This window comes from Molossus molossus, unplaced genomic scaffold (genome assembly GCF_014108415.1).
Source record: "Molossus molossus isolate mMolMol1 unplaced genomic scaffold, mMolMol1.p scaffold_m16_p_14, whole genome shotgun sequence".
Taxonomy (NCBI): domain Eukaryota; kingdom Metazoa; phylum Chordata; class Mammalia; order Chiroptera; family Molossidae; genus Molossus; species Molossus molossus.
Window position 1 is genome coordinate 62,661,854 of NW_023425349.1, and position 27,322 is coordinate 62,689,175.

Below are 27,322 nucleotides of genomic sequence, written 5' to 3' on the forward strand. Positions count from 1 at the left end.
AAGAAGGCATTCAACTTCAAGAAGCACAGAGAGCCCCAAGTAAGAAGAACCCAAACAGGCCCACACCAAGACACACAGTAATTAAAATGCCAAAAATTAAAGACAAAGAAAGAATCCTAAAGGCAGCAAGAGATAAGCAATAAGTCACTAATAAGTGAACCCTCATAAGGCTATCAGTTGATTTCTCAACAGAAACACTATAGGCCAGAAGGGAATGGCATGAAGTAATCAAGGTAATGAAAAACAAGGATCCGAATCCAAGACTACTCTATCCAGCAAGGCTATCATTCAAAATAGAAGATCAAATAAAGAGCTTGCCAGACAGAAAAAGGCTAAGGGAATATATTAACAACAAACCAGTACTGCAAGATATGATAAAAGGACTGCTGTAATTAGTTGAAGCAATAGGAAGAAAAATATAACCAAACTAAACAAAAATGGCCATAAATAAGTACATATCAATAATCACCTTAAAAGTAAATGGTTTGAATGCTATAATAAAAAAGACAGAGTGGCTGATTGGATTAAAAAGCATGACTCATCTATATGTTGTTTACAAGAGACCCACCTCACAACAAAAGACTCACATAGGTTGAAAGTGAAGGGATAAAAAATAATCTTCCAAGCAAACAGAAAAGAAAAAAAATCTGGTGTAGCAATACTCATATCTGATAAAATAGATTTCAAAATGAAGGCCATAACAAGAGACAAAGAAAGTCACTACATAATATTGGAAGAATCTATCCAACAGGAAGATATAACCTTGATAAACATATATGCTCCCAATAAAGGAGTACCAAACTATATCAAAAATCTTCTGGAGGACTTCAAATGAGAAATCAATAGCAATACAATCATAGCAGGAGATTTCAACACCCCACTGACATCACTGGATAGATCCTCTAGACAAAAAATTAACAGGGAAACAGAGACTCTAAATGAAGCACTAGACCAAATTTATTTAATAGATATCTATAGAGAATTACACCCTAAAACTACAGAATTCACATTCTTCTCAAGTGCACATGAAACATTCTCAAAGATAGACCACATGATAGGACAAAAGCTAAGTCTCTACAAGTTCAAGAAGATTGAAATCATATCAAGCATCTTCTCAGATCACAATAGTATGAAACTAGAAATCAATTGCAATAAGAATATGCAAAGACATTTGAACACATGGAGGCTAAATAGCATGTTATTAAACAATGAATGGGTTACCATGGAGATCAAGGAAGAAATTAAAAACTTTCTGGAATCCAATGAAAATTAACACACAACAACACAAAATCTGTGGGATACAGCGAAAGCATTTCTGAGAGAGACGTTCATAGCACTACAGACCTAACTCAAGACACAAGAAAAAATTCTAATAGACAAACCTCCCAACTTAAAGAACCAGAAAGCAAACAAAAAGAAAAGTCTAGAGCAAGTAAAAAGAAGGAAATAGTAAATATCAGAGCAGAAATAAATGACATAGACACCACAAAAACAACTTAAAGAATCAATTAAAAAGGTGGATATTCAAAAGGATAAACAAGATTGATGGACCCTTAGCTAGACTCACCAGGAAACAAAGAGAGAGAACCCAAATACACAAAATCAGAAATGAAAGAGGAGAAGTAACAACTGACACCACAGAAATACAAATACTATATCAACAAATTCGACAATCTAAGCAAAATGGAAAAATTTCAAGAAACACATAGTCTCCCAAAACTGAACTGAGAAGAGATAGAAAACTTGAACAAAGTAATAACAACAAAGGAAATTAAAGATGTAATCAAGACTCTCCCAGCAATCAAAAGCCCAGGCCCAGATGGCTTCATGGGGGAATTTTACCAAACATTCAAAGAAGAACTAACACCCACTCTCCTCAAACTATTCCAAAAAATTCAAGAAGAAGGAAGGCTTCTTGAATATATTTTGTTTTATGAGGCCAGTATAATTCTAATTCCAAAAATTAAGATAACTAGGAATTAAAAAAAGAACAGAAAAAGACACTACAAAGAAAGAAAACTACAGGCCAATGTCCCTGATGAACATAGATGCCAAAATCCTTAACAAAATACTGGCAAATTGGATGCAGCAATACATCAAAAAAAATTATTCACCACGATCAAGTGGGATTCCTCCCAGGGATGCAAGGTTGGTAGAATGTTCGCAAATCAATAAATGTGATACACCACATAAACAAAATGAAAGATAAAAACCACATTATTATATCAATAGATGCTGAAAAGCCATTCAACAAAATCCAGCACCCATTTCTGATAAAAACGCTCAGCAATGTGGGAATAGAGGGATCATATCTCCACATAACAAAGGCCATATATGAAAGGCCTACAGCCAACATCATACTCAATGTGCAAAAACTAAAAGCATTTCCCTTAAGAACAAGACAGGGAAGCCCACTTTCACCACTCCTATTTAACATAGTACTGGAAGTCTTACCACAGCAATCAGACATGAAGAAAATATAAAAGGGATCCAAATTGGAAAGGAGAAAGAGAAACTGTCATTACTCACAGATGGCATGATATTATACATAGAAAACTCTAAAGACTCCTTTAAAAATCTACTATACTTAATAAATTAATTTGGTAAAGTAGCAGAATACATAAGTAATGTTAAGAAATCGATGGCATTCTTATACACCAATGATGAACTCACAGAAAGAGAAACTAAAAAAAACAATCCCATTTACCATTGCAGCAAAAAAAAAAAAAAAAAAAAAAATTAAGATACCTAGGAATAAACTTAACCAAAGAAGTAAAGGACCTATTTGCAGAAAACTTACAAGATATTGTAAAAAGAAATCGAGGAAGATATAAAAAGGTAGAAGCATATACAATGTTAATAGATTGAAAGAATTAACATAATTAAAATGTCCATATTACCCAAAACAGTGTATACATTAAATGCAATCCTCATCAAAATACCAATGATATAGTTCACAAAACTAGAACAAAAACTTCAAAAGTTCATATGGAACCAAAAAATATCCTGAAAAGCCAAGTAATCTTGAAAAAGGAGAACAAATTAGGTGGTATCACAATATCTGATATCAGGTTATAATACAAAGCTACTGTAATCAAAACAGCCTGGTACTGGCACAAGAACAGGCATACAGACCAGTGGAACAGAACAGAGAACCTGGAAATTGACCCAAGCATTATGCTCAATTAATATTTGACTAAGGTGGCAAGACTATACAGTGGAGTAAAGACAGCCTCTTTAATAAATGGTTTTGGGAAAATTGGACAACTACATGCAAAAAAAACGAAACTAGACCATCAACTTACACTATACACAAGAATAAACTCAAAATGGATAGACTACTTCAATGTGACTTATGAATCCATAAAAATCCTAGAAGAAAAGGTAGACAACAAAATTTCAGACATTGTATGCACCAGAATTTTCACTGATACATCACCTAAGGCAACAGAAATAAAGAAAAATATGAACACATGGGACTACATCAAACTAAATTCTGCATGGCAAAACAACTGTCAAAATGGAAAGGGAACCCACTGTATGGTAGAGCATAATTACCAATGATATATCAGATATCAGTTAATTTCCAAAATATATAGAGTGCTCATACAACTCAAAAAAAGGAAGACAAAGAACCCAATTAAAAAATGGGCAGAGGAACTAAATAGACACCTCTCCAAACAGGACATACTAATGGCTAAGAGACATATGAGGAAATGCTCAACATCACTAATCATCAGAGAGATGCAAATCAAAACAACTATGAGGTATCACTTCACACCTGTGAGAATGGTCACCATAAACAAATCATCAAACAACAAGTGTGGAGAAATGGGGACCCTAGTACACTGCTCTTGGGAATGCAGACTGGTGCAGCCACGATGGAAAACATTATGGTGTGACCTCAAAAAATTAAAAATTGAACTTCTATTGGACCCAGTGATCCCACTTCTAGGAATATACCGTAAGAAACCTGAAACATCAATCAGAAAGAATATATGTACCCACCATCTTCATAGCAGCACTATTTACAATAGCTAAGATCTGGAAACAACCCTTGTGTCCATCAGTAGACGAATGGCTAAAAAAGCTGTGGTACATATACACAATGGAGTAACTATGCAGCTGTAAGAAAGAAAGATCTCTTAACCTTTGACATGGCATGGAGGGACCTGGAGAGTATTATCCTGTGAAACAAGCCAATCAGAGAAAGACAAATATCACATGATCTCACTTATTTTTGGAATATAATGAGCATAACAGTCTGAGGAACAGGGTAGACCCAAGGATGTGAAAGTAGGGTACACACCGATAACCCTGAGAATTGGGGATGTGGGGGAGGGAACAGATAAACCACAGAACTTATATGCATGTACGCATAACTGTTGGACATGGACAACAAAGCTGGGGATGGGGTGGGAGGGATGGGGAAGAGGGTGTCAGTGGGGAAAAAAAGGAGAAATATCTGTAACAAAAATTAATTAATAAAATTAAAAAATCATGCAAACAACTGAAGTTACACATATGGATAATTGGATAAAGAGTATGTGGTAACATATATACAATGGAATACTAATCAGCCATTAGAAAAGATAAAATATTGCTATTTGCAGCAACATGGATGGATCTTGAAAATATCATGCTAAGCACAATAAGTCAGAAAAAGTGAGGAAGCATATGATTTCATTCATATGTGGATATAAATCTAAAAACAACTGAACAAACAAAAAAAACCCCAAAACTCATAGACACACACAACAGAGGAAAGGGGTGGGGGGATTTCAATGGGTAAAGGGGGTAAAATACATGGTGACAAAAGATTTGACTTAGGGCGGTAAGCATACAATACAATATACAGATGATGTATCATGTATTTATATACTTGAAACCTATATAATTTTAATAACAAATTTCACCCCCTAAAATTTAATTTAAAAAAGAATATATGGTCCTGGCTGTTTTGGCTCAGCAGTTAGAGCATCAGTCCCCAGACCAAAGGGTCTTGGTTCGATTCCTGGTCAAGGTCATGTACCTGGGTTGTAGGTTCCATCTCTGGCCCTGGTTGGGGTCAAGGGGAAGGCAACCAATCGATGTATCTCTCTCACATCAATGTTTCTCTCTCTCCCCCCTCCCTCCCTTCCACTCTTTTTAAAAATTAATAGAAAAAACATCCTTGGGTGAGGATTAGCAACAACAACAAAAAAGAATATATAAACCACTACGCTCATTGTGTCATTATTTACAATAACCAAGATAAGAAAGGAATCTAAGTACCTATCAATAGATGGGTGAATAGTGTGGTACTTATATACGATGGAATATTATGCAGCCATAAAAACGAATAAAATCTTACTATTGTGGACTACATGGACGGAACTAGAGGATATTATGCTAAATAAAATAAGTCAGACAGAGAAAAGACAAATATCTATGATTTTACTTATATGTGGAATCTAAAGAACAAAATTAATTAACAAACAACATAAAAACATATTCATGGATACAAAGAATAGGCTGATGGTTGCCGGGGGAAGGGGTTTAGGAGCTGGGTAAAAAAGGTGAAGGGATTAAGAAGCACAGATTGGTAGTTACAAAACAGTCATGGGGATATAAGGTACAACATAGGAAATACAGTCAATAATACTGTAATAAATATGTATGGGGCCAGGTGGATGCTTAAAATATCAGGGGAACCAATTAAAGTATATGATTGCATAACCACTATGCTGTAAACCTGAAACTAATAAAAAATATTGATTATAAATTATAATTAAAATATAAAATGTGCCCAGCCAGTGTGGCTCAGTGGTTGAGCATCAACCCATACACCAAGAAGTCACCAGTTTGATTCCTGGTCAGGGTCCATGCCCTGATTTTGGGCCAGATCCCCAGTGAGAGGCATGCAGAAGGCAGCCAACTGATGTTCTCTCTCATTGATGTTTCTCTCTCTCTCTCTCTCTCTCTCTCTCTCTCTCTCTCTAAAATAAAAAAAAAAATAAACAAATATATATAAAATGTAAAAAAATTTTAAAGTGGGACAATGAAATATCTGTCAAAAGTTTGGATTCAATATGATCATCAATTTAATGTAAACATGTGCACAGAGCAGTAGGAATACAAATAAAAAACATTAGATTTGTTTGGTGACCCTGGAGTAGGTTTTTCCCATAAGGTAGCACCTAAGTTAATATTTCATGGATAAGTCAGAATTTTCCAGACAGAAAGGACTGAGGGAAATTAGAACAGCTTGTAGGTCCAGGTTGATATTATATTGATGTCATATGTCCCAAGATAGCAAGGCACAAGTTTATCTATTTTCTAAGGTTTTTTCTATTAGTTTCTCAACTACAAATATTGCTGTCCAAGGTGTGGACTTCCAAAACACTGAGGTCAACATTATAAATCACTATGTGAGTATTATTAACTATACATATCATTTTACAGACTTCAGTTTTAACAAATTGAGCTTGAAATATAGGTCTTGCACTCATGTACAAGAGGGCATATGCTATCAACATGTGAATGTAACAAATATTAAAACTGTGTGTTCTATAAAAATAACTGTATAGCCCTGGCCAGTTTGGCTCAGCGGTTGAGCGTCGGCCTATGGACCAGAGAGTCCTGGGTTTGGTTCCTGCTAGGGGCATGTACCACACACACACAAAAAAATAATAATAACTGTATTAAATGGAATCACCCTTTACTATTCTCAACCATAGCATTGCCTCTGTTTCTTTTCTAATTTATAATCTCACATTCAGGTTTTTTCCCCTCATTTTCATTGGTCTTAAATTTAAATCTTTATGTAGATTTGTAATGCAATTAAAGAACTGCTTATATATTGAGTGCCTTTCATAGGCCTTATAAACAAGATTAAATCAGACTGTTACAAAGAGGTAAGTATGTAAGGCAAATATCTTCCTGAGGATAACACTGATTATAATATTCGACAGAATAGGTTTATGACTGTGGTAGACAATTTTAGAATGCCACATTCCCATTATTTTCCATCCTAACTCAGAGACTTGTAATATGATGAGAGATCACTTCCTTTTTTTTTTTTTCTGTTAAAGCTCATCTTGAGTATATTTTTTCAATTGGTTTTTAGAGAGAGTAGAAGGGCAAGGAGAGAGAGAGGGAAACATCGATGTGAGAGAGATAGATTGATGGGTTGCCTCCTATATAGGCCCTTAGCAGGAACGGGAATCAAGCCTGCAACCCAGGTACATGGCCTTGACTGGGAATCAAACCTGTGACCCTTCTGTGCATGGGCCATGCTCTCACCACTGAGATCACCAGTCAGGGCGAGGTTACTCCATTTTTAAGATGACTTTGACATGTCAGAAAAGGATTTTCAGGTGTTTTCAAAGTTACTAATCAAGTGACTTTGAGTTACTCAAAAGGAAGACCATTTGGGTGGACCTAATTCCTTTAGCAATGGTGGAAAAGGAGGTCAGAGGGATTAGAAGCACAAAGAGTCAACCTGTCTGTTATGATTTAAAACTGAAAAGGCCACTTGAGAAGAAACCAAGGGGGCAGCTTCTAGGAGCAGAAAGTAGCTCTTAGTTGACATCCAGCAGGAAAATGAGAATTTCAGTATTCCAAAGTCAGAGAATTGAAATCTGCCAAAAATCTTAATACACATGGAAGCAGATTTATCTTTTGAGCTTCCAAATAAGAGCCTAGATGACACCTTGATTAAGGTCTTGAGATACCTAAGCAGACATCTCAGTACAGTCCTCCTGGGTTTCTGACCTACAGAACTTGTAGAAAATAAGTGTTATTTTACATCACTAAGTTTGTGATAATTTGTTACTCAAATGTAAAAAAAAAAAAAACCTATTTACCCACTGATAGACAGGTGTTTATAAAAATACACTTAAAATATAATATCTGCTTATTTATTACCTTTTGTTATAATGAATCTCAGGGACGATAGATGCTAAAGTGCTAATGACTTTGTGAATTATTATATAAATTAAACTTGAACTTGCTTTATTAGGTCAGTAAGGGTAAATACTACATCTAATTTTATTACTTATTTCTCATATCCTAGCACAATGTTTTATATCTCACAATTTCTCTACAATTTATTTGATTAAATTTATATGAATATTTTGAATTTATTTATATAATCCAGAGAGTCCTGGGTTCGGTTCCTGCTAAGGGCATGCGTACCTCGGTTGCAGTTTGTTCTCAGCCCTGGTTGGGGTCGTGTGGGTGGCAACCACTCAATGTGTCTCTCTCGCATCAATGTTTCTCTCTCTCTCTTCCTCCCTCTGTCCCTCCCACTCTGTCTGAAGATGAATGCAAAAGAACGTCCTCAGGTGAAGATTAAAAAAAAAAAAATCTTAGAATCATTTTTTAAAAAAATCAAGAAACCTACAGCCCACAAACATGATTCATATTTACCTAAAAGGTCTGTACTCATGGACATTTACGATGTTTTGAGTCTTTATGTTAGCAGCAGGAACAGCACCAGGTGTGAGACTGATGGGATCAGACTGGATCTCAGTTCAGCAACCTCAGTACTTGTCTTCTGACCAAGAAAAGATTCAAAGCCAAGACTCAAACTATAAGAGAACGTTTATCTAGAAAGTTACAGAAGTAGAAAAGTGTGCTGTAGAAGAAATGGGCTCAGGAAACAAGCTACAGAGGCAAAAGAAGGGCCTTTGGAGCTTAGGAAAAAGATAGAGACAAGGAAAAAAAAAACATGTTTGGGGCGGGAGGGATGGGCATGCTCCCTGGAGAAAGGCCTCACTGGGTTCTCCGCCTTGAGGGTATGTATCTGGAGGTTTCAGGGGAGGCTATCGATAGACTATTCATCAACTTTCCAGGTGTGTCTTTTGGGAGTTGTGGTCTCTGCTGATTGGTAAGCACCAGGTCAGGGAGTTATTAGTCAATGCGGCTGGTCCTGATGTCAGTCATGGCATCACTTGTCTGGTTTTGCTGCTTTTCTGGGCCTGGAGCTGAAAGGCAACCGAGGCCTAGATGTTATCCCTAGAGGTTAATGCTTAAGAGAGTGGTTGCTCAAGAGCCTGCAGGGGAGTTGCATGAGGTCATTTTTAGGCCCCTTGTTACTCCTCCAAATGGGTCTACTATATGACTAGCTATATGCCAGAGGAGGAAAGCTCAAGAGAGGGTCTGAATCATGACCAGCAATATAAAATATAAAGGGATTTAAACTGCACGACCAGTGATATGAAAGGTCAGAGGTCCAAAATGCATGACCAGCAATATGCTAGGGGAGGAAAGGCTACCCTAGGGGAGAGGACCTTGTTTTCCCAGTTTTGCATGTTGCTAAGCACCCAGGACTTTCGATACTAGTGACCGTCTGTACCCAGTCCATCATCCTTGCTCTGCTCATGTCTATCTAACTGCCTATCACATCCCCTCCCCACCCTCAAGGATCTTGTCTCTAAATTCCTTAAGAAAAAAGGGGCTCAAGGGTCTCTTCCATAGCTGCTTCCTGTTAAAGAGGGTTGACATCTTCCTTCAGAGCCAAGAAATCCTGCTCTCTGTCAGAGGGATGAAAGGAGTTGTGATGGTGCCCACAGTCAGCAAGGGGCGGTATTCCCTGAGTACATGGAGGGCTTGTAACCTGGTGGAGACAAACTGTGTTACAAATCTCAGTATTACTGGGGGAAAAGCTAGAATGACAAGAATCATGACGAATGGTCTGATGAAAGGAAAAAACATTTAAGATTTCAATCATTCCAAGTCAAAGGATGGGAGAGAAAGGAAACATTAGTTTGGAGGGTCATAGACAAATATTTAAGAAAAAATAAAAAATTCAGGATCTAGCTCAGATGATAGGTAAAAAATAAAACTCTAAAGACAAGTAACTGAACTAGTGTAGTGTCTAATATCCATAACTGTGTATTGTCGAATCTATTGAAACTCACTTTTCCCCTTAAAATCACCCTAATTTTTATTAAAGAGTCTAATGAGACTAGTTTATTTACTATATTAAGACTAGTTTCAATTTGACCTGATTATTTGCATGAACACAAGAATAGCCATGGATCGTATGGGCTCTCTTAAATCTGCTTTGCTGGAATTTCATAAGGAATCATCAGATTAAACTTTAATTATTTCCTCAGGGCAAAGAAGCCAAACCACACAATCCCTAACAGGCTTTGTCTGTTATACCTATAGGTTTGGGTAAATTCCTCAGGTTCTTGAGGTCCCCAAAAAGGTCTTGAGGTTCTTTCCTTGCTATCTGCCAGGGAAGTAAACTTTATTCCTTACCTAGAAAGACTTCCTTGAACCATTTGTACAAACAAGGTACCAGGCCATTTCTCCAAGGGTCTTTTATTTACTTTCAAAGTCAATCTTAATTCCTTAAAGCTTTCTGGTGACATCCAGAGTCTAGGCATGTCTCTCTCAAAGATGATATTTATAATATCAAAAATTACTGAATTAATCTTTAAATATTGATATAAGTATGTCCATTGTAATTTCCCAATCCTAGAAATATTAAGCCTACATTTTAATTTTGACATTTTTGCCAAATTACATCCCCCAAATAACTGCCAAATATATAAAAATGGCATTTGATTTTTTTCATTACCCATTTATATTACAATGAGACTGAATATCTTTTTTTGTAAATTCTCCTTTATATTTTTCCTGACTACTGCTTGCAAAATATTTTGTCCATTTTCTTACCAATTTTTTGTTTAGGTAAAAAAGATTTGTAATTCACTTAGAAAGTAAAAGAAATCCTTTGCTTACATAGGTGTTGCATATATTCCTTAACTTTGTTGAATGTTATATAAAAAATTAATAATATTATGTAAATACATTTGCACTTCTATTTTTTAAGGCCTTTATCTTTGTATTTCATACACTTACATTTATTCTCTTTTTAATTGGAGCACTCAAATTGAACCTGAAAAATGCTGATAGTGAAGAGAGAAAGTTATTATATGTTGGAAGAACACTACCTAGAACTATGTTAACTTTGCCTGTATACACACTCTGAAGAGTCTGAGGGCAAGTGTATAATGAGAAATACATCTTCAAAATTTCTGACTTCTTTACGTCTCAGTTTTAAAATTAGAAATAACTATAATCCTAAGTAAATCTAAATTATCACTAGTATTAATTCTATGAAGAATTTTTTCTTATACAAAGGAAAATAGAGCTGTTGCTAATCAATAATCAGTATTCTGTACAGTTTTAATGTAAGTTGTTGAAAATCGAGTCACTTGTCTACCAATGAGGAAAATGCCAGTGAAATAATATTACCATACATAGGACTTAGAGGATTGTTACAATATAGTCATTTTTTAGCTGAAGTACTAAAGTGTGCACACTAAAAGAAAGGAGAAACATGGACGTTAGAAAGTCGTCATTTTCCAGTGTAATCCTGCCAGTTAGGCAGGAGAAATTTAGAGATTCTAAGTACAGTGCATTTTTTTTTCTAATGGCAGAAAATCAGTGATATACTTAAGGTAGATGTTTAATAGTAATAAACTCTGACAGTGGGTAGGTTAAAGAGAAGACACTAAAACCCATACAATAAAGATGTATTATTTTGAGAAGATGATTTTCTAGAACTAATCTTCTGCAATATATATATATTATATATATATATTATATTATATTATATATAATATATTATATATTATATTTGAGTCCCTTGGCTCTGCATTATTTTCTTAGCTGAACTCAAGAACTGAGGTTGCTGAACTGAGCTCCAACATCTGATGCATAACAGAACGACTGTGAGGATGATGATTCAGGAAGAAAGCGAGAAAGTATTAACTATTGGCATCAGAGAGAGCAGAGACTTTATATCTGCTTCATGGAGCTCCTCAAAAGTCATCATGGAGAAGAAGCAGTAGAATGTTGCCTATGCTACATATAAATACTCCAGTCTTCCCAGAAGGTATAGTGTGTAGTGTGAAAGTGAGATTCAAAGAGGCCTTTGCCAAAACACTCACATGGATCAAACCTGGAATGCCAGAGATGATACTATTCCAAGCCAGCATGGATAAATGATCACCAGAATATAGATACATCTACACACCTATGGAAGCACCCCACCCGAAATTCTGTATTCAGTTCAGAGCAAACATGATTTGTTGAGTTGCTTGGGGTTTAAAACAGAAATGTAGATAAATTATAAGAAAAAAAGCAAAAATTTAAGTTAACATTATCTGTCTCTGAGTCTCATAGTTTTAAAGGAAATTAAAAACTTGAAATGCAGAGAATTTCTTTCGTAAACTGGAAAAAATACTATGAGACAAAGAAATACATAATGTGGGTTAGGATATAGGAAAAAAAAATTGAAACAGGACTGAGATTTGATTCAACTATTAGTGGCTAAAAGATTGTGTTGGCTATATTGTGAGAATGGATTAATGATCAAATAAGTATGTACATTATTAGTTACACATAAAACCGGATATACATACACCTGCTAATTGTTTGGCAGTCTGCCAGATTGTTCACTAATGGTTATGCTTAGGCCTTCTCAAATCATTTTAAAAAATTTATTTGACATTTATTTTAAAACATTTACTCTGAGCCAAATATTGTGTGAACTTCTAAATAAGACAGAAAAGAGAATTGCCCTTCTCACATGGATATTACAATCTACATTGTTGAAAATAATAAACAAAAACTTGCAAGAGTAAGTTTTAAATTTCAGCCATAATTAAGTGCTAGTAGAGATATGAATAAACAAGCAGACAACATTTGCATACAAAAACAAAGTGTCCTTTTATATTAGAGAGATCATGGGGAACAATCAAATAATTTATCTTGGAATCCCATATTAATCAGAAGAAAAATGCAAGAACTAAAAAATAATTTAATTTTTATTTAATAATCATGCTAATAAGGTCTCCAAATAGTAATAAAAACACGTTGGCTATAATATTGTATATAGTTTATCTTTTATGTTTTTAGCTCATAATGTATATCTATTAAAGATTGAAATGCTGTAAAATTTCATATACTGAAAAGTTTCATTCTTCTCTTAGATAAACATTAAGTTTGAAGTGTTCTAAAAAATTTACACATTTGTCCACAATGACAATTTTTAAGGTAATGACAAATTTATTCTCCTTTTTCTACCACCTAAGTCTAACTTATCATCTTTCAAGGCTTTGGTCAAGGGTTTATCATTCCTTCTTCATCAGGGGTTGATGGAGAGACATACATGATAATAATCTCGCTCCTCCAAAATTAAGCAGAAACATAAAAATGTAAATATTCTCATATAAGCCACTAGGATAGTTACTGGAAAGATTAAAAACCCTTTTCAAAGCTACTATAAACTAATATGAATTAAAAATACGTTAATAAATAAAGTTGTCTTAACTTCTAAAATTTGAATAATCAAGAACCAAATTACTTATAACAATGCACAAAAGCAGGTATTTATAATAGTGGAAATCAAAATATTTATCACATATTAAAAAAAGAATCTCTTCTAAGAAAACATGGTTCCAATGTAAAGACAAAACTTCCATTTAAATATTAATGCATAATATATAATGTTGTGTATCTAGACAAATGGACAGAAAAACAGATTTAACATAAGTATCTGGTTTAATCTAAGAGTTAGGGCAATAAGAAAAGCTATTAAAGGCATAAAAATTGGAAAGATGAAAGTATCTGTTATAGATGACCTAATCATTCACATCAATTATTCTAGGAAATCTGTAAAACTGTTAGTTTTAATACTGCTGCATTTAGCAAATTTGGCAAATATAAGGTCAACATTAAAAAATAAAAATAATAATTATAAAATGAAAAATACCAGAAAGTAAAACAAAAATCTTCAGGGATAAGTTCACCAAAAAACATAAACTAACTCTTCATGAAAACTTACAGAAATTTGCTAAGATAAATGCAAGAGGATCCAAATAAATAAATGAAGATACACACCATGCTCATTGATTAAAAAAAACAACAACAATGTTACTTAGATTCCCATTGTTCCCAAATTAGTCTTTATATATTCAATTACATTTGAAAATAAACAAAAGCAGGTTTTTAAAAAGAAATTTCTAAGCTACTTCTAAAATTTATAGAAAAATGCAAAGCATTTAAAATAGTCATAATAATCTTGATAAAGGACAGACAATATTGGAGAATGTACACTACCTTTTTTCAGGTCTTATTATAATGTTCCAATAAACAAGAGAGTGTGATCTTGGGGTAAAAATAAACAGATTTTTTTGATGGGATATAACGAATACTCAGAAATAGTTCTAGTTGCATTGAGTCAATTGATTTATCACCAAAGGCACTAAAGTCACTTAATGTGGAGAGGACTTTTCAACAAATGGTGCTGTGACAGCTGGCTATCCTCAGACAAAAATATACGCACATCCTTTGTTGATTCCTCACACAATACGTAAAAACAAATTTAGGATGTAAATATTAAATTTATAATGTTTATTTGAAAACAGGACAATACCGTTCCTGTCTTTGTAGGCAAGATGTCTTTGTCTATGGAAAGTAGGCATTACCCAGAAAGCACTACCCCGAAAGCAAAAATTGACAAAATAAACTTTAACAAAATAAAATATTCTGCTAATTAAAATATACTTAAAGTAAAACTAATAGGGGAGTCACTGTCTGGGAAAAAAATCTTAAAAAAAATATATATGAGATAATGGACTTTTATTCAAGATCTATAAAGCATTCCTATTACTTAGTAATTTAAAAAATTCAATTAGGAATTGGCAAATGACATAAAAATTCTCTTTGCAAAAGAAAATATACTTATGGCCAATAAACCCATAAAAAAGTGTTCAGTATTATTAGTCATAAGAAAAATAAAACGTGAAACAAAAATGAGATACCACTGCATACCCAGTTAAGTACCACATTAAAACAAAACAAAAATAAAACAAAACAAAAACTAGTCTGAAGCAACTGAAAATCTTATATAGCACTGGTGAATGTATAAAATGATACACTTTAGAAATCAGTATGACATTTTTTTCATAAACCCTACCCTGTGACTCAGTAATTATAATATATGTCATATAATCATAAAAATACATAGAAATAAAAATATATGGGCAAGAAAAAACTTGTCTATAAATGTTCTTAAAAACTTTGTTGATACTAGCCCAAACCTAGAAATAATCCAAATGCCCATAAGTAGGAGAATGAATAAAGAATTATGGTTTATCCATAAATGGAATACTACTCAGTAATAAAAACAAAAACTAGCAAATAAACAAATAACTGATGAAACCCAATTGATGGACCTTAAACTATATTTTTCCACTCTTGACTCTTTTTTAAAATTGAATTTATTGGGATGACATTGGTTAATGAAGCTATATAGGTTTCATTGTATATTTCTATAATAAATAATCTGTATATTATATTGTGTGTTCACTATCCCAAATCAAATCTTCTTTCATCATCATTATCCCCCCTATAACCGTTTCTACCTCCCCCCATCCTCCTTTCCCTCTGGTAATAACCATGTTGTTATCCATACTATCATTTTTTTTTTTTTACTTAATCCTTTCACACACCCTGCAACCCCCTTCCCCTCTGACAGCTGTCACTCTGTTCTATATCTGTGAGACTGTTTCTATTGTGTTAGTTTATTTTGTTCATTAGATTCCACATATGAGTGAAATCCTATGGTACTTATCTTTTTCTGACTGGCTTATTTCACTTAACATAATGCTCTCCATATCCATCCATGCTGTCTCAAAGGGTAAAATCCTCTTTTTTATGGATGAGTAGTATTCCATTGTGTAAATATAACTTAGTTGGTTTTTGCTTTTTTTTTTTTTTTGAGATCTGGGCTGCTTGCAAATCTCAAAAAAAAATTTTAAGTACCTAATGTTAAGAAGTCAGGAACAAATGTGCATATACAGGATGATTCTATTTATATACAGTTCTGAAACAAGCAAAACTAATATATTTTGAAAGAAATCAAATAAGTAATAACCTCTTGAGTTTTAAATGGGGAGGGGAGTTAAGGTACTTTCCTTAAGTGAATGTGTTGATTGCAAGTATTCACAGATCAGTGCATTTAATTTTAAATTACACCTTAATATAAACATTAGATGGAAAAATTAATATGAGAAATTAAAACAAGTCAAATAAAAGCTTACATATATGATACTGGGGTTACACTTGACAATGAAATAACTAGTTACACTTATTTACCAAAAAAATGTTACTTTACTCTTAGACATAAAAAAGCAGATTTAGTACAAAAGTACCGAAAGTGAATCTTAAAAATTTTTTTTACCCATTTTTAAATCCATACATAGCTCCATTGGAATGGATATCAAGCAATCCTTTCTTTTTAGTATTGTTCTTTTTGTTCTACTGTCATTTTAATAAAAGTCTGTTTTGTTCTGTTTCCTAATTCCCCTATTTTCCCCAGTCTTTGCTCTATCCTCCTGGTGGTTGGCTACTGAAACTCCAAATTCATGGTGATATTTTTTTTCCAACTTCAACCTGAAGAGCATTCATGAAATATTTTATAGCAATATAAACACCATTAATTAGTACTTAAATTTCTTTAAAAGGGAGCAGCAACAAGGTTTTTCTCTTTTTAACAGATCCTTTCTCTCATAGCAATCTTTTATGAGTAATCATATATCAGTTTTACCAAAGACAACCTCACTTTGAAGGGTGAGGAGAAGGTGATGAGAGTGATCTGGGGTGAAAACACAAAACCCTCTCCTGCTATATTCAATTTCAGATTTCTTCGGAACAGTTTTTATTCTGAAGAAAGCAAGGTGTTTTAGGTGTAAGCTGGCTGTCAGCAAATAATGTATGTTTTGAAATCTTGGGCACCTTTTCTCTTTAGACTTAGCGTCATTTGCCTGTCCTGAAATTTCACCTCTTCCTTCTTGGGCTCTCTAGGGCAGGCTGCAGATGGTTGCTCAACTCTGCTAACGTGTTAGCTCTTAATTAAGATTATAGCTGAAACCTAAGGTGTTACCTGACAACCTTTAAGGTATCAGGCCTCGTGGTGAATTTATACTTTAATAAGAAACTTTGAAAACCAAAATCTTCATTTGCCCTTTTCATTTTCAAGGCTCAGTCTTTATTCTGAATATTTGTACTTAGATCTATTAGTTCCCATTATCTGCCCCATTCCTCACCTATACTATTTATCAACAATATTTAATACAAAACAGTATATGACAAACAGATCTATGTACCACATCACACAGAGCTACTTATAATTGACTTTATTTCTTTCAGCCAATTCTTTCAACCCTCAAAATGGCCATGGATAACCTTAATTGACATTGTAAATAAATAAATGACTGACCATAGAATTCTTAGACTGTACCCATATAACTAAAATTTTGGTGATTTATCAATCAAATAAAAATTTCGCAAATTCTCAAGACAAGTATTCTATTAATTCCCTTAATAGCATTCATATATTTTCTAATTAATTACTTTCAAGTTAGAGACTAAAATTGTTAGTGGCTAAACGGCAACACATATTGGACCTTGGTTCAGCAACCCTGGATCTTGAGTTCAACTGAGAAAGAATTCAGAGCCAGGAACTCAAAATGTATGTGGAAGTTTATTTAGAAAGTCACAGGGCAGAAGAAGTGAGCCAGCTGAGCCACATGGGCTGGGCAAGCAAGTTACAGATGCAAGAGAAAGGCCTTGGAGCTTAGGAGAAGGAAAGACCAAGAAAACACATCAGGGGAAATCCAGGGGTGGGGAAGGGCATGAGCGGGCTCCAGAGACAAAGAAAGACCTACCTGAGGAAAGAAGCAGGGAAGGTATGGGCTCCTCAAAAGAGAGAACTGCACTGCATCCCTCATCTTAAGGGATTTATCTAGAAGTCTCGGGGAAAGATATACATAGAATATTTATCAGCTCTCCAGGTGTGTCCACACTGATTGATTGGCCCCAGAGCAGGAGGCCAACGGTCATTGCAGCTGGTGCTGATGTCAGCCATGGTGTCACCTTGCCTGTCCTTGCTGCTTGTGTGGGCCTGGAGTGGAAACCAAACAGGGCCTAGATGTTATCTATAGGGCTTAATAATTAAGGAAGTGGTCTTGCAAGAGTTTGCATGGGGGTCTTATGAGGCTATTTTCTGGCCCCCTTGTTCCTCCTCTACCACACCACTATGAACATGCCAGGGGAGGAAAAGTCAGGGGAGGGTCCAAACCACATGACCAATAAATGAAAAGTCAGGGCATCTAACGCACATGAACAGTGATATGCTAGGGAAAGGAAGGCCCCCCTGGGGGCGAGGTCCCATGTCTTACAATTGTTCATTGCTAGGCACCCAGGGCTTTCGGCCATGGTGACCTTCCTTCTGGCTGATAGCTCCTACTCTGTTCATGTCTGCTAACTGCCTGCTATATTAGATTAACTTTAGAAGCTGACAGTACTTTTGATTGTTTAAGAAGTCTGTTTCAAGAACCATCCTTCTATATTTCTGTGGATTCTTTTAATAGTATAACATCTGGATAATACCTCTTTACTAAATGCGTACTTTCTCTAATACTATAAGTAAATAGTTGGTATACAACCTATGACTTTTTCTATCCAGGTAAAGCATTTCCAAGATCTTTAGATATAATATTTTTTAGACAATTATTTTATCCTGTTACCTTTTATCTAAAACAATTTAATATTTTTCTGCTTTTAACTTATTTCCAGTTATCAATATTGAGGGTCATATTTTATGGTGAGATACATAGGACTGAATTATGGCTCTCCTTGAATGTTAATGAAAGGCTGGGAAACAGAAATCCGTGGACTGTAGAGAGAGAGGCTTAACTTGACATCAGTGTAGGAGGATGTAGGAGAGGCTGGAAGTTAGAGGACAATGCTAAGAGCCTGAGTGTAACAGGGCTGTGAATGGAGTGATACTGAAGGTGGAATTAATGTTATGAAACAACTATTTAACTGTGAGAGATTACAATGGATTCAAAAGTGAGAGTGACTATGAGTATAGAAGTAGCACTAAATGAAATGCGAGGATAATTAGAACAAGTTAATTTAGACTGAAGCATGTGGACATTGAGCTATCAGAAAGATATTTAGAAATATTCTGAAGAAAATATGAAATTAAAGAGATGATCTTAAGGCAGTAAATATCCGCAGAGATCTATATTCCAGAATGCAAATGATTATAATCGAGAAGTAATTTTTGTTGTTGTTGTTTTGTTTTTTGTTAATCCACACCTAAGGATATTTTTTCTATTGATTTCTAGACAGAGTGAAAAGAAGGGAAGGAGGGAGAGGGGCTGACTGGGGCTGGAGATTGAACCTGCAACCCAGGTATACACCGTTGAGCAGGAATCAAACCCTGGACCCTTTGGTGCATAGGCTGACTGACGATCTAGTCACTGAGCCACAGCAGCCAGGTGAGAAGTGATTTTTTAATTAACAGTGTCTTAGTTCAGGTTGCCATTAGTCAGAATACCATAGACTAGTTGGTTTAAACAACAATAATTTATTTCTCACAGTTCTAAAGGCTGCAAAGTCCAAGATGAAGGTATGGCATGTCTGGTGAGAGGTTGCTTCCTGGTTTACAGATAGCAAGTAGTTTCCTTACATGTCTTTTTTTTTTTATTAGGGTGCTAATTTCGTCATGAGGGCTCCAACCCCATCTCCAAATACCTTCATTTGGAGATAAAAGTCTCAACATATGAATTTTGGGGGGAAAATAAGTATGCACTCCACAGCAAAGAGAGAGGATAAGGAACACCCAGGGGAGCCTGTGGACTGCAAAAAATTTTTTGAGGAATAAATAAATATAAAAATTCAAATGAAGTAATAATGGCCAAAGACATTAAGAAGAAGTATTCAGGGAGGTAGGTTGAGAACTGACATCATATATTTTACAGAAAGTGACAAATCAAGATTACTGAGAATGGAAGTCATATCTGGTATTAATAGTTATCACCAATACGTACCAGATCCTGTACTAAGTGCTTTTTGTATCTTATCTCACTCAATGTAAAAGAATCTCTTTAAAAGAGTAGTATTAGCCACATAAAGTAAAAGAGCTTAGACAATTTTGAACTTACTTAAAGGCATACATTAAAAAATTGACAAAGATAAAATTTGAATTTCAGGCTTATGTGAATACGACATAACCTCTAAACTATATTATTTTCAATAATGACCATAAGCTAAGACTGAGAATGAAGGAAAAACAAAGGTTATTAGTTGACTAAACAGTCATCTTTGAAAGAACAATTTGAGAGTATTTGTCAGGATAGAAGCTTAATGACAAAGAATTGAGATGTTATTGGACAGTAGATAGTGTAAAGAGGGACAAGAAATTTCACACTTTAAAGAAAAGGTAGTTTGGTTTATGGGTTACTGCAACAGAATGAAGAATGTCTATATTAAATGCTCTTTTTCTAATGATTAAGGAAACTAGAATACTGTTGTGTGTTAATGGAATCATTTCACATTTGTGGTATAAGTGGCTATATGGGTCATTGATTCAGAGTAGAAAGCTGACACAATTGAATAGCAATTTATGCTCACTGATGCATCAGTAGGAAATGACCTAAATTAGCCCTTGTTAAAAGTAATAACATGATATTAAAGAAAGTAAAATGTTAAAATACTAGATAGAAATCAGAAAGAATTACATTAATATAGTAGAAGATAATTCTTGTTTTGTTTGAGAAATACTAGTATCTATAAAATTTAGACTGTACTATTTCCTGGTACCAATATAAAATTTAAAAAATCTGAAAATATACACATTATTGTAAAGATGCCAAGGATGATGATGCCTTTTCAAATTAAAAAAAAAAAAAAAAAAAGGCTAAACCATGATTTTATTTTTCTTATTCCAAAACATTACTAAATTTAAAACAAATGGTGGTATATTATAACATCATTATAAACAGCATCTCTGGCTAAAAATCATTTCAGGGGTACTTACGAGCAAATTTTTATTATTAATATTTTGAATAAAGATTCTAATTTATTTGCCATTATTTGAATTATGAAAAACTCAACCTATTAGAATAAAAGGAGCACATCAATGTGATTTGCAACATTAATTGATATAACAAAGGTAGAAGGAACATTTATTATATATTAATATTTGTAAATGTATTTTTCTAACAGAATAAAAACAATACTTTCTCATGCTGTGGTAGTTGACATCTAATTAAAACATATGGTCATCCACTCTAATACACTGCAAGAAATTTTGATACAAATAATACATTTTTCAGGATTATATTCAAATAAAAACATACATGAAACATGAAATGGTGGTCAAGGCAGGATAAGGAACAGCGTGTACATATACACACATACACAGACTCTCTTCATCTAGGTGTGGTCACGTGACCAACTTATCAGCAATGGAATGACAGCAAAAGTGAAATAAGCACCTGCCTGAAGATCTCCCCTGTCTAAAGGAAACTGTTTCTTTGGGTTTCTCTCCTTCTTATTCAAGATATGCAGCCACCCAATTCTGACTTTGTTGAAGAAAATACTTGTAAAAACAATGCAGAAGCGGCAAGATGGGTCCCTAAATGACCTCATCAAACTGCACAGTTGTGGTAGCCAAGATTTGTCAGATTGTGCTGGAAGAGAAGAAAAATAATGATTTATCTTATTTAAGCCACTGCATTGTTGTCAATTGGGTCAGTATTGCAAGAGAAGACACGTGAAATGTGTTTGCTTTGTCATTCACCAACACTGATAGATGACATCCACATATAAGGCTAAAACTTTTGTATCACTGCATAACCCCAGGAAAGTATAACTGGAAAGCATGATTGATTTTAAAAACTGCATAATCTTGGGATTCCAAAATGGCGGCAAAGTGAACGGAAGCTACACAGACCGTCTCCCAGAACCCAACTGGAATTACAACTATAACACAGACAAATCGACGGGGAAAACCAACAGAAAAGCAGCTTGCAAGGACCATATAACCAGGGACACTGACTCGATCCTGGTAGGATTGCGAAGGCGCGAGACGGGGGCTGGGAGGCCACAGTCAGCAGCTCGGCAGCAGCCATAGCTGTGAGTAGTGCCCTCGGGTTACACTCCCAACCGGTGCCACAGCGCAGAACTGGGACAGAGGCTAAACAAGCCACAGCCACTCACCTTGGGCTCTGGCAGAGGGAGGGTGGACTGGACTGGAACTGTTTCGGGACACTCGGGATTTGTAGGGCACTCAGAGCTTTTGCTGAGTGGCAGCCACGCAGGACGGTGGCCATAGGGCCCTGGGGGGAGGCTGCGGCCCCTCCCTCAGAGATCCAACACCACCCTGTGGGCCATTGAAGTGCTAATTGAAGCTCATTAACAACCAGCATCTGCCCCACCCTGGTGAAATCTCCTTATGCTGAGCACGTGAGGGAGTTTTTCAATCAACTGACAACCCAAAACTCACCAAGTAACCTCGATTGCTAGCCTCCAGGCAAAAAAGCTAGAGGATAATAGAACCTTTCCTGGGTTAGCAACTTTAACCAGGAAAGTAAGACTTGACAGTGGTGTTTAACGTGGGGCTTCCCTCGCTCATCTAAACCCAGGAGAGGGAGCCACAAACAGCAGAACAACAACACCCACAGGGAAAACTTGATAGGCTCCAAAGCCCACTGTGAAAGCCAAAATGGTGAAACACAGAAACAGAAGCCAAATGAAAGAGCAAGAGACCTCCACCGAAGATGAGATCAATGTGGAGCAATTAGGCATGTTAACAGAGCTAAAATTCAGAGCCATGATCTTCAGGAAGCTGAACACCATGAGTAAGGACATAGAGACACTGAAAATAAACCAATTGGAAATTAAAAACATCAAGAAGAGATAAAAAATGACATATCAGAAATGAAAATCACATTGGAAGGTTTAAAAAGCAGAGTAGAGGAAGGTGAGGACCAGATCAGTGAATTAGAAGACAGGGTAGAAAAAATGAACCAATCAGAAAAACAAAAGGAAAAAATGATTAAAAAACAAGAAGACAGCTTAAGAGAACTCTGGGACAACTGGAAACGTAATAATATTCGCATCATTGGAGTCCCCGAAGAAGAAGATAGAGAATATATATATATAAAAAAAAGTGACAGAAAACTTCCCTAATTTGGTGAAGGAAGAAGGCATTCAAGTTCAAGAAGCACAGAGTCCCAAGTAAGAAGAACCCAAACAGGCCCACATCAAGACACATAGTAATTAAAATGCCACAAATTAAAGACAAAGAGAGACTCTTCAAAGCAGCAAGAGATAAGCAACAGGTTACCTACAACGGAAACCTCATAAGGCTCTCAGCTGACTTCTCACAAGAAACACTACAGGCCAGAAGGGAATGGAATGAAGTAATCAACGTCATGAAAAACAAGAATCTGAATCCAAGACTACTCTACCCAGCAAGGCCATCATTCAAAATGGAAGGTCAAATAAAGAGCTTCCCAGACAAAAAAAGGCTAAGGGAATACATTAGCACCAAACAAGCACTGCAAGAAATGTTAAAAGGACTAGTGTAATTGGCAAGACAAATGGGAAGAAAAATAGAACCACACTAAACAAAAATGGCAATAAATAAGTACATATCAATAATCACCTTAAATGTAAATGGACTGAATGCTCCCATAAAAAGACACAGAGTAGCTGTTTGGATAAGAATGCATGACTCATCTATATGTTGTTTACAAGAGACCCACCTCTCAACAAAAGACTCACATAGGTTGAAAGTGAAGGGATGGAAAAAAATTTTCCAAGCACATAAAAAGCAAAAAAAAGCTGGGGTAGCAATACTCATATCTGATAAAATACATTTCAAAATGAAGGTCATAACTAGAGACAAAGAGGGCCACTACATAATAGTGAAAGGTTCTATTCAACAGGAAGATATAACCTTAATAAACATATATGCACCCAATATAGGAGCACCAAAATATATTAAAAATATTCTAGAGGACTTCCAAGTAGAAATCGACAGCAATACAATCATAGCAGGAGACTTCAACACCCCGTTGAAAGCACTGGATAGATCCTGTAGAAAAAAATTACCACGGAAACAGACTCTAAACGAAGCACTAGACCAAATGGATTTAATAGATATCTACAGAGAATTACACCCCAAAACTACAGAATGAACATTCTTCTCAAATGCACATGGGACATTCTCAAAGATAGACCACATGCTAGGACACAACTAAATCTCTACAAGTTCAAGAAGATTGAAATCATACCAAGCATCTTCACAGATCACAATGGCATGAAACTAGAAATCAATTGCAACAAGAACATGCAAAGATATTTGAACACATGGAGGCTAAATAGCATGTTAGTAAACAATAAATGGGTCACCGAGGAGATCAAGGAAGAAATTAAAAACTTCCGGGAAACCAATGAAAACAAACACACAACAACACGAAATCTATGGGATGCAGCGAAAGCAGTTCTGAGAGGGAAGTTCATAGCACTACAGGCCTACCTCAAGAAACAAGAAAAATTTCTAATTTACTGTCTAACCTCACAACTTAAAGAATTAGAAAGCAAACAAAAAGAAAACCCCAGAGCAAGTAGAAGAAAGGAAATAGTAAAGATCAGAGCAGAAATAAATGACATAGAAACCAAAAAACAATTCAAAGGATCAATGAAACAAAGAGCTGGTTTTTTGAAAAGATAAACAAGATTGATGGACCCTTAGCTAGACTCACCAAGAAACAAAGAGAGAGAGAACCCAAATACACAAAATCAGAAATGAAAGAGGAGAAGTAATAACCAACACCACGAAAATACAAAAGATCGTTAACAACTATTATGAACAACTATATGGCAACAAATTAGAAAATCTAAGCGAAATGGACAAATCTCTAGAAACACACAGACTCCCAGAACTGGACCCGGAAGAGATAGAAAACTTGAACAGACCAATAACAACTAAGGAAATTGAAGAGGTAATCAAGACTCTCCCAGCAAACAAAAGCCCAGGCTCAGATGGCTTCACGGGGGAGTTTTACCAAACATTCAAAAAGAACTAACACCCATTCTCCTCAACTATTTTAAAAAATTCAAGAAGACTTCCAAACACGTTCTATGAGGCCAACATAATTCTAATTCCAAAACCAGAAAAAGATACTACAAAGAAAGAAAACTATAGGCCAATATCCCTGATGAACATAGACGCCAAAATCCTGAACAAAATATTAGCAAATCGGATCCAGCAATACATCAAAAAAATTATTCACCATGACCAAGTGGGATTCATTCCAGTGATGCAAGGTTGGTACAATATTCGCAAATCAATAAACGGGATACACCACATAAACAAAATGAAGAATAAAACCCATATGATCATATCAATAGATGCTGAAAAAGCATTTGACAAAATCCAGCATCCATTTCTGATAAAAACACTCAACAATGTGGGAATAGAGGGATCATATGTCGACATAATAAAGGCCATATATGAAAAACCTACAGCCAACATCATACTCAATGGACAGAAACTAAAAACATTTCCATTAAGAAAAGAAACAAGACAGGGATGTCCACTTTCACCACTCTTGTTTAACATAGTACTGGAAGTCTTAGCCACAGCAATCAGACAGGAGGAAAAAATAAAAGGGATCCAAATTGGAAAGGAGGAAGTGAAACTGTCATTATTTACAGATGACATGATATTATACATAGAAAATCCTAAAGACTCCATCAAAAATATACTAGACTTAATAAATGAATTTGGCAAAGTAGCGGGATACAAAATTAATGTCAAGAAATTGACGGCATTCTTGTACACCAATGATGAACTCACAGAAAGAGAAACTGAAAAACAATCCCATTTACCATCGCACCAAAAAAATTACAATACCTAGGAATAAACTTAACCAAAGAAGTAAAGGACCTATTTGCAGAAAACTACAGGAAATTGAAAAAAGAAATAGAGGAAGATATTAAAAAGTGGAAGCACATACCCTGTTTATGAATTGGAAGAATTAACATCATTAAAATGTCCATACTACCCAAAGCAATCTATAGATTCAATGCAATCCCCATCAAAATACCAACGACATATTTCACAGAACTAGAACAAATACTTCAAAAGTTTATATGGAACCAAAAAAGACCCCGAATTGCCACTGCAATCTTGAAAAAGAAGGACAAAGTAGGTGGGATCACAATACCAGATATCAGGTTATACTACAAAGCAACTGTAATCAAAACAGCCTGGTACTGGCACAAGAACAGGCAGATAGACCAGTGGAACAGAACTGAAAACCCAGAAATGGACCCAAGGCAATATGCTCAATTATTATTTGAGAAAGGTGGCAAGAGCATACAGTGGAGTAAAGACAGGCTCTTTAATAAATGGTTTTGGGAAAATTGGACAGCTACATGCAAAAAAAAAATGAAATTAGATCATCAACTTACACCATACACAAAAATAAACTCAAAATGGATAAAAGACTTAAATGTGACCCGTGAATCCATAAAAATTCTAGACAAATTTCATATGATCTCACTGATTTCTGGAATATAATGAACATAACAGTTTGAGGACAATCCCCTAAGGAGTGGGGAGCTGAGAGAGGGATGAACAACAGAATTTATATGCATGTAGGCATGAACAGTGGACATGGACAACAATCGGGGGAAGGGGCAGGGAGGGAAGGGGGAGGGGGGAATCACTGGGGGAAAAAAGGAGAATCATTTGTAACAAAAATTAATCAATAATAAAAAAAAAAAGACTAAAAAAAAAAAGAAGAGGAGATAAGAAATGTTATGCTGACTTTTATAAAAGCCAGAATCCGTTCACTTTCTAAGAACGAACTCTTCGGAAAAATCCAAATCCAAATATTTCATTTAAAATATTTCATTGTATGTTTAATGATTATGATTTTCTTCAATGAGAATAAAATTTGGCTTGTATTTGTAGTAGGCCAAAGTGGTCAACAAAGTGAAATAATAAACAAGAGAATTTCAAAAAAAAAAGAAAAAAAAGAAAATATAGGCAACAAAATTTCGGACATCATATGGAGCAGAATTTTCACTGAAACATCATCTAAGGCAACAGAAACAAAGAAAAAAAATGAACACATGGGACTACATCAAAATAAAAAGCTTCTGCACAGCAAAAGAAACAATCATCAAAATGGAAAGGCAACCCACTGTATGGGAGAACATCATTGCCAATGATGCATTAGATAAGGGGTTAATTTCCAATATATATAGAGTGCTCATACAACTCAACAAAAGGCAGACAAAGAACCCAAATAAAAAATGGGCAGAGGGGCTGAATAGACACCTCTCCAAACAGGACATACAAATGGTCAAGAGACATATGAAGAAATGCTCAACATCACTAATCATCAGAGAGATGCAAATTAAAACAACAATGAGATATCAC